General features: G+C 34.1%; 1 pseudogene; it reads right to left on the bottom strand.

The window, feature by feature from the left end:
* Positions 1 to 8,266: 8,266 nt before the first annotated feature.
* Positions 8,267 to 10,933, bottom strand: part of LOC112515181 — a 14,947-nt pseudogene continuing 12,280 nt past the window's right edge.

Raw genomic sequence — 10,933 nt, 5'->3', positions numbered from 1 at the left:
ACCGTCCTCCGGTGATACTACAATGGTATCGCAATGCATCATATATGTGTTTGGGTATCACATTGTTGTCGTTTGTGTGGTCGATCGAAGATGTAACACAGTGGTATCATTATGCATCTTATATATGATTAGATATCACAATGTATCTTTTGTTTAACAGAGTCAATATTTTTAGGTATCACAGTGGTATCATAGTGGTATCATCGGAGGACGGTGGCCGGAGGCCGGAGAACGGTGGCCGGAGAGAGAAGAGAGGAGAGAGGAAAGTTTTAAAATACCAAAAATATCCTTGCATTAAGGTTTTAGTTTAAAATTACCAAATTTATAAATTTCCTAATTTATCTATTGATTTATGGTTAATATTGGTTCTCACAGTTACCACAAACAACTCAGTTCTCCCTTGAATAGGCCCCTATATATATATATATACACATACAAAGAGGAGTTGGAGATTAAACGTTTTAAACAAATATTCAAAATACATCCCTACACTTTTGACAACTAACCAGAACCCACCTTAAACTTCCAAACTAATTTAAAAACAACCCGGTTATAACATCTAACATTTATATGTAGGACGTTTATTGTTGGATGCTATAAACTTAGGTCATATAAATCATTGTATTTGGACACGTAGATATTTTAGGTATCCTATAACCCTAAATTTTTTGTAGTATTTGAACGAAAGATCAAAAACTAAAGTGAGAGACGACAAGAACAATTCCTTATAGTTAACAATGTTATTTTTATAATGAGCACAAACTTTTGTTTTTATCTATAGCTTAATTGTCACTTCATTCGTGAGCTTCTACCTCGACATACTACACAAATAGGGGTGTTCGTGGTCCGATTTGGGCGATTTAACCCCTTAGACCACAAACCAAACCATAATGGCGGACTATAAAATTTTCAAACTGAGCAGTTTGACATCAAGTGTCTAGAACGGTCAAATCAGACCACGAAAAGGCGGTGTGGTCTAACCGGTTTGGGCGGTTTGGGCTTTTAATGGACTTGAACAGATTGAGTTTGGAATAGAAAAACTTGAAGGAAATAGTTGAATCACTTGGTTGATGTCTCGATGATGTGCGCTGAAATCAAACCATGGATTAGGAAAGATTGATAGAGTTTTTGAGAGATTTCAAAATTTGAGGACCGTCAATATCAAATGTGTCGATATGTTTACTGGTTTAGGGATTTTTAGGCGCCGATTCATTTGGATTTTATTATGTTAGATGTTAGGCTTAGGGATATATTTGGGATAGCCCATAACTTATAAAATTTGGGCTTGCTAATACTAATATATATATATATATATGTGTGTGTGTGTGTATGTATGTATTTGGCGATGGGTTTGGTCCAAACCGCCCAAAAAAGGTTCCAGACCGCACCGGACCGAACCGCCCGATTTTGCTATTTTCCAAACCAGACCAAACCGCTACACCGCTCAAACCACCAAAAACGGTCCAGTTTGACTTGATTCGATTGGTTTAAGCAATCCAACGGTTTTTTTGAACACCCCTAACCACAAATGCTCTTGGTTACCTTGAATTGTACAAGAAAACTGAAATTCTTGTTTAGTAAAAGAGTCAATTATTTTTTTTGGTGATTTTAATGTCATCAACCATTTGGTGTAATCTTGATTTACTTGAGATCGATTAAAATAATGAGACAAACATAAATAAGTAAGGATGCGGAGTGCACACTCACAAATGTTAATCCTATCACCCTAGATCGTCATAAGGTCAGGGGTCAATGGGATCGCACCCCCTTGTGGGGTTCCAAGGAGCACAGCCCCTTGGCGGGGGTCTAGGGCAGCACCCCTAACAGGGTTTCGGACAATCCTCAAGGTTTCTGAAATTTATGAAGAGTCGAACTTAGTAAAATTTTCACTAAGTTTAAAATTTGATAATGAACTTAGACATCTGATCCTTCTATATCAAAGATCTGAAAATGTGGTTTCAGACTTGAGGGAATTAGCTAAAAAATCATAAGTCTGGACTAATGAAATCGAAGATCTATACCTATTGTTCAGACTTCTTCTAGACTAAGTCTAAAGTTTGAATCAATGGATTTAGACATCTGAACCTTCTGTCCAGACTTTTGGTCTGGTATCTGACTCAGTCCTAAATGGACTCAGACTTCGACTTTGAACTTTGATTCGATTGTAAGTGCTCTTCGATCTTATCCATCAACAGTTGTTATCAATTAAACACTCGTAACCATCATAAATACATAATTTGTGATCTGATGGATATATATATATTACATATATACATGCGAAATCAATGTCTTATTTTATGAAATTTCTAGACTATTCCAATACTGATTTCTTGTGAACTAAGACATTAGAGCGATGAAATAAAATATTTGGAAAGTGATTTCCAATTCAAGGTCTAGAAATTTATCCAAGTTATATAACCACAAAATCCATATTCCCAACATTTTCTTCCTATACCAACATTGTTTCCATCTTCAATCATACATAGAAACGTATATGTTGGGTTTTGAAAGAAACTTGTAACAAAAACGCAGCGGAAAATAAAATTTTGGTACAATAATTTAGGAAAAAAACTTTTCTAAATCTAAAACCCAAAGACAAATTCAATGAGACATTTAATTAAATTATAACACACCATAGGGTGTTTAGAAATGTACCTTTGATCTAGTGAAAAATCTAATGCGACACTTCGAAACCAAACGCGGTTTCCTCTACTGTTGATCCACAGACAAACACACGTAGATTATCCAACAGGTGCTAGCCCAAAGGAACCCTAAATCTATATATGTGTATGTGGACTAATTAACCAAATTCAGATAATTGAATTCACTTAAATGAATTGGCCTGAAACCCTATTTATATATGTTGGTATCATAGCCACCCTATAACTCTAAATAGGTTTGATATTTATTTGTAAATAATTACAAAAAACTTTAAATAATTATGCTTATTTACAGATAATACCCTGTAATTATCATAATTATCTTTTAAAACATATTCTATAATTATTCTTCAAGAATAATTAGTTAACAGTCAATCATGATTTTGGGTTACTTTCAAATGGAAGCAAATGTATTATTTGTGTGTGACCCTATAGGTTTACATACTTCTTAGCAGTATTATTGTGTGATACATGTCGTGGTCATATAATAACTTACAATATCCTTAACTCTCTCACACACACACCTTACTCCTACTATGATTAAAATTATACGTTTGAAAGTTAGACACCACAAAAGACAGAAAGAAACTTGAAACCTACCACAATCGGAAGCAAAACCAAACGAAACGAACACGATAAATAACAACCGGAGGTGGGTTCTCAGGAGGGTATTATGTATGAAGACATAAATCTCTATCTAAAAGAATAGAATGGTTGTTTAAATAAAGACCCCCCTGACTTGTGAAAATTCCATGAAATAGAGAAAAATAGTTGGTATTAGGGGAGAGCAAAACCCGACCAACCCAAAAAAACTGACCCAACCTTACCCAAATTTAAGCAAAAAAACCCGAACTTGAAACCTGACGATATCTGATACCCCAAACCCGAGTATGCCGTGGGTAAGTAGGATCGGGTTGGGTATCCAGTTTTAGACCCCGACCCGTCCAAAGACCCAAAAATTTACTACAATTTTTCCTTTTTTCGTATATTATTAATTAAAAGTGTTTTTAATTTTTAACCTAATACATTATACTGTTGGCCGACTCCTCATTCTCAAATGACAACCCTCACTTGTTCACCATTTCCACGCACAACCTCCTTCTCAAGTCTTAACCCTCACCTCGATCGCTTAAACTCAAACGTGTTTACTTTCTTTTCTTGTCATGCTTATGAAGTTCTACTTTCAACTTGGACCTATCCATAATGTATTTGAATCAACCTTATAAGAGTCTTAACTCCCTGAAAAATACCATTTAGCTCTTAATTGGACACATAAACTTATTACAACACTTTTTGATCATACGTTTTATTGTTTGTTATCATAAATCAAGTCTTATAAACTAGTATATGATAATGGTACTCTTACATATCTTTTATGTCCTATTAATTTAATGTTATAAAATTAAGCCTTTATAAATAGGTTCCATAAGATAACAACCAAAAAAATAAAACGTATTTTTATATAATTTACGATGTGACTAATATTTATAGAATTTACTTAATAAGTATGAATGCCCCTCGTTGTTGACCTTGATTGTTCAAAATCGGACAGTTTCATCTTTTTTGTTGAGAATATGCCAAGTTTGTGTCACATTAGTCAATATATAGTCCTTAGAGGCATGTTTTATGTAGGACCAGTACTTAAAGTTGTCAGTAATCAACTTTTGGTGTAAATTTATTATCCAAAAAACTTACTATTTTGAATAAAATAAGTAAATTGTTTAATTGGAAATTGAACAAAAGTAGATCGTAACCATGCAAATAGTTCTCGTAATATCATGCTTTCTAAGACTTTTTACAAACCAATGGTTCGTAGATCAAAACAAACACCCTCTCTACTCTTCAGGATACAGATAAAATTTACATCTTATCTGTGATCCTCGATCATATCCTATTCCTTGTGGAACTTACTTGGTCTTTTAGAATTGGTTTTTTAGATTGTTATTTTATGTGGTTATCTGGTAACGGAATTGGTTCTCATGTATGTATATTTTTTCATATATAAAATAACACTATGTTTCACCTGTGAAATTGATTCTCACTGTTCTCAATATATTTATAGTTTCTCATTTGATTTTCAGACTATGTATAGTTGCTAGCTCCAATTGCATGGGTTGGGTTTACGTGAGACCAAGGGATTTCGTGAGACCCGTAAGACCAATTTATGTTCATTGATCAACTTTATAAGTTAATGATCTAATGGTCTAAAGTTGCACGGTGACAATTTTGTGATTAATGAGAAGTCTCGTGGCAATATTGTGATTATGAATGTTCAGATTTGTAGATCTAATCCAATGGTTGAAAATTGATCTTACAAGTCTCACGAAAAATCGTTGGTCTCACATAATCCTAGGTCCCAATTGCATTGTACCATTTACTTTGAACTTGGAAAGTAACTCACAAATGGAGATTGATGACACTCAACGGAATTGTAGTATTTGTAAGACTGCTGATTATTAGAAAATCGGATTACTTTTAAGACTTTTTATATAAAGAATGGAAAAAGATTTCAGTCTAATAAAATCCGAAGAAATGATGACTTGACTTTTTGACTTCGGCGTTGACTTCTCTTTTCAATTTATTCCTTATGTAAACATAAGAAAATTTGAACTTTGGACCTACGCTTTTGACAAGCAATAGGAATTGACCAAAGACCGATTCGTATATGCAACAATTAAAAGGAGATAAGTGTACAATAAAATATGTGGACTTCAAATGTTCAAGTATATAAGAACAAATAAATATAAAAACGTTGCAACAAGTTTATATGATACTTTTCGACGTTTAACATGTGTTTAGTGACATTTTAAAAATAAAGTGTCGTATTAACTATTTTAGTAAACATTTTTTAGAAGTGTTCTATGAACATATCTTTTTATTAGACACTTGATTTTATAATACGTTTTTTTCCCAATATTGTAATAATTAATAGAACGCTTTATTTCAAAACTATCCTAAAAATTTGTTAGACGTCAAGAATCATCACATAAATTTATTGTAATGCCTTTACGTAGGACACACAGTTGTTGGGTCTTAAAAATTTTAACTCCTATAAAACACTTCATTAGAAGAACATTTTGTCATCCTATAAATCCAATTTGGTTGTAGTGAGCCAACAAAGATCTTTTCAATAAGATCATATGACGCTTTTTGGTAAAATATGTGTCTTAAGTAAACTCTTTTCAATAAGATCATACGACGCTTTATGGTGTTTTAATAAGTTTTCTAAAACAATGTCTCATTGACTTTTGTATGTTGGTATTTCGTCTCGAACTTCGAATTCTCGTTAGGCTTCCCTGGTGTGTTTGTTCCACTGGATTGTCCTCTTAACAATCCATTTGATGTCACTGATTATATATCTGAAGATATATATACGAAGAACACAGAATCTACAAGAACTATTCTTAAGTAAACTTGAATACAAGTTACATACACACACATATGTTCGACAGCCAACATATACATATATATATATATATACCAAGCGACACTTACCAACCATTGTGATGGTTCAATCAAATAACCACCAAATCGGTTATGTAACTGCCTTAAAGTGCTGATGTGTCACATGACACAATTACTTAATTATACATAATACAAACTTAGTAATATACTAATTAATAAAACGTTAAATGACATTTAAAACCAATACTCCCCCTAAATGTCGAAACGTTTTATTGATGTTTGTCCATACTTCGAGCTTCATACAATGATGACAAAATCATCATCTTCTTTAGTGCTATCATCGATGCCCTCTCGTCCATCTGAGTTGTATTCCACAATGCTAAGATCTTTTTCTTGACTTCCTTCAACACCTTGAGTCTTGCATGCCTTGGTTTGATCGGTTGCCTGAGTTCCTGCAGTGTTTAGATCTTCCTGATCCCTGCTCCTGTTTAGACCACCAACTGAGCTTCCACTGCGACTCTGAATCCTGTTGGTTAAACCACCAACTTCTTGATCCTCTATGCTTGGCAACTTGCCAAACCTTTTTTGTGCAAAGTCAAAGTATTCTTGAAGGTGTAGCAAATAGTCTTCAAACAATTTGTTGAATGCTTGATCATAGCTTTCTGGATACCCAAAACTCATCGTGATTTCCTTCCAGCCTCCTTCTCTCGAAATATTTTCGTGTCCACCTGATCAAACGATTAATTTGTACAGATCAAAGAAGCAAATTTTCAGACCTGCCAACTTGGGAGGGAGTGTGAGTTCTTCACCACTCTTGACTTTGTGGAACCAAGCAATTGTGTCTTCAAATCTCTTCTTGAACAAATCTTTGTTCTTGTAACAGATTTGATCGCAATTTGCCAAAACCATGAAGGAAGTGAAATCGTCGAGGGTTTCTATGATCAGAGGTACCGATTTCCCATTGATTTCAAGTTTATCATTGATCGTGCTCATACTTGCTTCATGCTCGTGTGTCTTCTTCAATTCTGGACGATTTTCTCCAATGATCTTTGAGTCATAATTAATAGACTTGTTTTGAGCATCTTCTTCGTTTTTTCGGTCATCACACATATGTGATCTTGCACTTCAAGTCTCTGACTTCAATCTCAAATCCTTGTAGTATCAATTGTTTTATACTCAATACATTGATGTTGATTTCGGGTACATATGAAACATAGGGGACAACATATATATTCTCATCAGTAGTTAAATTAATCTCTCCAACACCATGTATGAAAAGTGGATTAAGAAGATGTTCTTCATTATTGATCAAAAAACATTTCTTAATTTTGACAAATGTCTTTGGAGGCGTCATGTGTTTAGAGATTTTAGAATTAACATACCAGATGGAGTTCCAGGAACCTGTGTTGGTTCCTTCGACCAAGTAATCCCCATTTATGATAGTTCTTTCAACATGTGTTTGATTATATGGTTGTAGTGGACTGAAGGTACGATTAGATTGATCACCGGGCTTAGAAACAGGATCAAGTTTGTCTTGTACAAATTGCTTTTCAGGCAATCGATCTCCTCTCTTTGGACAATCCCACGCAAAATGACCCTTGTCATTGCACCAGTAACATGTCGGTTTCCGGACTCTTTTCACGCTGATCTCACCACCGTTGCTCCAATCTCGAAGGAGATTTGCGAGTTCCATATTTCTTCTAATACCTTGTAGATTTCTGATTTGAGTATTATGAAGTCTTTGAACAAATCCCGATGTTCTTCCCATTCGATTTCTCCTTCGGTAATTATATTTTAAATTTTTGCGAGTTCCATACTCCGTCGGTAATTATATTTTAAATTTTTTTTCTAATTTAAAATATGAAAATATTTTTTATTTTTAATGGACGAAAAATATTTACGGAAGGATTTTTCCGTCAGAAATTTTTTAAATAAAACTTATATCTAATTATTTACCGACGGATTGTCCGTCAGAAATCCGTCGGAAATTTAGCTGGTATAGGAAAAAAAACCAAAATACCAAAATATAAAATCCTAAAATATAAAGATCCTATAATTAAATACAAATATACAATACACAAATATGTCATAAATACCTAATATGATTATCCGAAAGAAATAATATACATATATAAATTCGATTGATGACGCTAGTTCATTAATGCACTATATTAAATCTATTGCGGCGGGGTAGGCGGAAACTATTGAGATTGTGTAAACCTCTTCATCATATCCATCATGTCTGCATGCTCTTTCTTCCGGATCTCATCTTCCCTGTTTCGGATTTCTTCTCGGCGAAGAAGTTCCTCAACCTCCTTCTGTCGAATCTCATTTCGGCGAAGAAGCTCCTCAACCTCCTTCTGTCGGATCTCATCTCGATTGCGCATTTCTTCAATTTGGGATTGTAAGTTGTTAATTAACTACAAATACAATAAAACGTTAAAATTTCTAATAAGAAGTATAAATGAAATAAATAAACATCAAAGGATAAAAAGATACATACCTGACTATCTACATTAGGCGATCCACACGAGTTTGCTTGTGAGAATGTCTCGGTCAAGACCAAATTGGGATCTTCATTGTATCCGAACCCAAATAGACGACCTTTCTTCTATCCCCCAACCGCCTCATTCCACAAGTCAGTATCAACTAGGGGATAGGCCGAGGGATCCTCACCGCACTTTTCGGTGAGATTGTTTGAATAGGTATCCTGTGGTTTAAAAAAAATACTACCAGTCAATTTCGGCAGCATAACGACTATAAATGGAACGTTTCCAACTAAAACAATCATAACGTTTGCCCAACAACTGGCAACCCAAACTATATATATATATATATATATATATATATATATATTAACATTCTAACTTAAACAATCCTAACGTTTGCCCAACAAATGGCAACCCAAACTATATATATATATATATATATATAATATAATATATATAATATATATATATAATAATATATATATATATATATATATTAACATTCTAACTTAAACAATCACAACGTTTGTCCAACAAATGGCAACCCAAACTAGATAGAAATATATATCACACACACACACCAACATTTTAACTTAAATAATCCTAACGTTTCTCCAACATACGACAACCCAATATAGAGTTTGAAGTTATATATACGTATTGTAAACTTACCGCAACTCGGCTACACCTCGAAGTCACGTACTCCCCTCGTGACCCGCAACCCGAAGATGACTCTGTACTCGACCTCTTCTTATGCGTGTGATCGAAGAGTTCCACAACAGACGGTGGCACGCCATTTTTTGCGACGGATTTGTGACGGTTTTGAATAAGTAAAAAATCCGTCACAAATCTGTCACAAATCCGTTGAAAAACCGTTTTAAATAATTTTAATTTTTTTTCAAAAAAATCAATGGGGGATTTGTGGGGGATCTGTGGCGGATATGGATAAAAGTTGACTTTTTTTTTACTTTTTTGGGATCCGACGGAAATTCCGCCAGAAAAATCCGTCGGTGATACCCTTTTTTTTTTTAGTAGTGGATACATAGTACTTTGCTCATGTTAATAAAATGATATCCAACTCACACTTTGACAATGTAGATGAATCTAAATCACACTTGGAAGCCATTTGGAACACTTTAGAAAACATTAGTTTGAGAATAGAATTCAGGTGAGAACATTTGCAGTCTGATTTTCTAAAGATTGGTATTGTCAAAAAGGTTGTTGGATCACAATGGATACCAATTTTCTACTCAAGATTCAAATGTATGTTGTTAATGATGCACCATTTAATCACTAAGAACATGTTATGAGCATGGTCAACCTTAAGTTTTTCGATGCCCATGGTAGAATAGGCTAAAAATGCCTTGGTTAAGAGGCATTTGTTCTTGACAAATGGGTGTGCATCAATAGTTGAACAATAGACGGCTTGTCATTTTAGTTAACTTTTGCAATACACAAGCTGCAAGCCCATAGCCTTTATTCAGTCGATTAACAACCTGAGGATGCAACATCAAATTGTCAAGGCAAAAGTATCCATCCAACATAAAGCGGTCAATGGGTTAAACACTAAAACTGATTGGACATACATAGTTTAGGGTTAAGACCAAAATTGGTCCTATCTTGAGCAACAAAAAAAATAGATGGAAGTGGTAGAAAAATTGCACTTCATGTGTCCACTCAGTGCTTAACAACCAAGTATATCAACATTGGAACTTGGAAGAGTATAAATTGTTGTCAAATGTTGCACAACTATATCTTGGTAATTAATTCTTGTGTATTATAGTGTTACTATAAAACAAGTGACTTTTATCACAAAAACATCCAGGGAAATTTCTGTTGGAGATTATCAGAAAATACTGATGGCTCGGTAGAATCCGATATTATTTGAGATTATACCAACAGATCACCAGAGACTATCTAGGGTAATCTATCCATCAACTTTCATGACTGTTTTGTGGCAAATCACCATTTAGCGACAGATTTCCCAAGGAAAAGTCTATAGGCAAAAATCTTCCATTTAGTAGTGTTTGTTAGATTGCCAAAGAGAGTGGATTTGGTGCAATTCGATTATGGGTTCTCATCTAGTTTTTTAATTTTAATCCCAATAAAATTATAATTTTCACCTTGAACTGTTGTTCAATATGCAAGTTAGTCCAAAGGAATTTATTTCTTGGTTTGCTATAAAAGTTTACCGTAAATTCTATTCCTTGTAGATTGTTTCCTGGTTGCTTCAATTTTGCTAACAATCATGTTTTACCTTACAAATTCCAGGAAAATTAACATAAGAACCCACAACTAGGAACGCGGATTCCTCGTAAACTTCACAAGGAAAAAATGCCTCTTAATAGAAAATGGAAGAGTATAAATTGTTCACGTAAC

Source organism: Cynara cardunculus (assembly GCF_001531365.2).
Source record: "Cynara cardunculus var. scolymus isolate 2C chromosome LG 7, CcrdV1, whole genome shotgun sequence".
Taxonomy (NCBI): domain Eukaryota; kingdom Viridiplantae; phylum Streptophyta; class Magnoliopsida; order Asterales; family Asteraceae; genus Cynara; species Cynara cardunculus.
This window is presented reverse-complemented; position numbering and strand designations above follow the sequence as displayed.